The sequence below is a fragment of the Octopus bimaculoides genome, chromosome 4, assembly GCF_001194135.2.
Source record: "Octopus bimaculoides isolate UCB-OBI-ISO-001 chromosome 4, ASM119413v2, whole genome shotgun sequence".
Taxonomy (NCBI): domain Eukaryota; kingdom Metazoa; phylum Mollusca; class Cephalopoda; order Octopoda; family Octopodidae; genus Octopus; species Octopus bimaculoides.
In genome coordinates this window covers 135,656,557-135,657,310 of record NC_068984.1, presented here as the reverse complement: position 1 = coordinate 135,657,310, position 754 = coordinate 135,656,557, and positions in this window count along the sequence as shown.

Below are 754 nucleotides of genomic sequence, written 5' to 3'. Positions count from 1 at the left end.
TATGGTTGTGATGCATGCGCCTAGTTTACACTTATCAGGCGTGTAGTCACGATAGTTATATTGGGCTTCGTATATTTTTATCCCAGTGTCACTTTGATGGCATATGCTGCTCTCTAACCCTATAATAATAATAATAATAATAATAATAATAATAATAATAATAATAATAATAATAATGATGATGATAATAATAATAATAATAATAATAATAATAATAATAATAATAATAATAATAATAATAATAATAATAATAATAATAACAATAATAATAATAATAATAATAATAATAATAATAATAATAATAATAATAATAATAATGATGATAATAATAAAAAGATGTGAAATGAAAATAATGGATGGAGAAAAAGAAAAATTGATGGAAAAGGATTTACAGATAGTAAATAACAGAAAGAGAAAAAGAAACATGAGGAATAGGGACTTCTTGACATGCAACCATTGAGAAAAGGTGAAGGGAGGAGATGAAAGAAGTCTACTAAACAATAAAGGCTATAGTCTCAGCTGAGTTCCATATATCACAAGAGTGAAATGCATTTCGAAAATTGAAGATTTAATGATCAAAATCACCATCATTAAGAAAAACGGAAGCCTGCAGGATACTCTTGACAGTAACGAGAGTTAATGATATGCACAAAATATATACAATTAAATATCATTAGTACCATCTTTGATAGAGTGTAGTTTGAAGATGCACTTCTCAAGTAATATGTATCCATCTCTCTATATATATATAAAT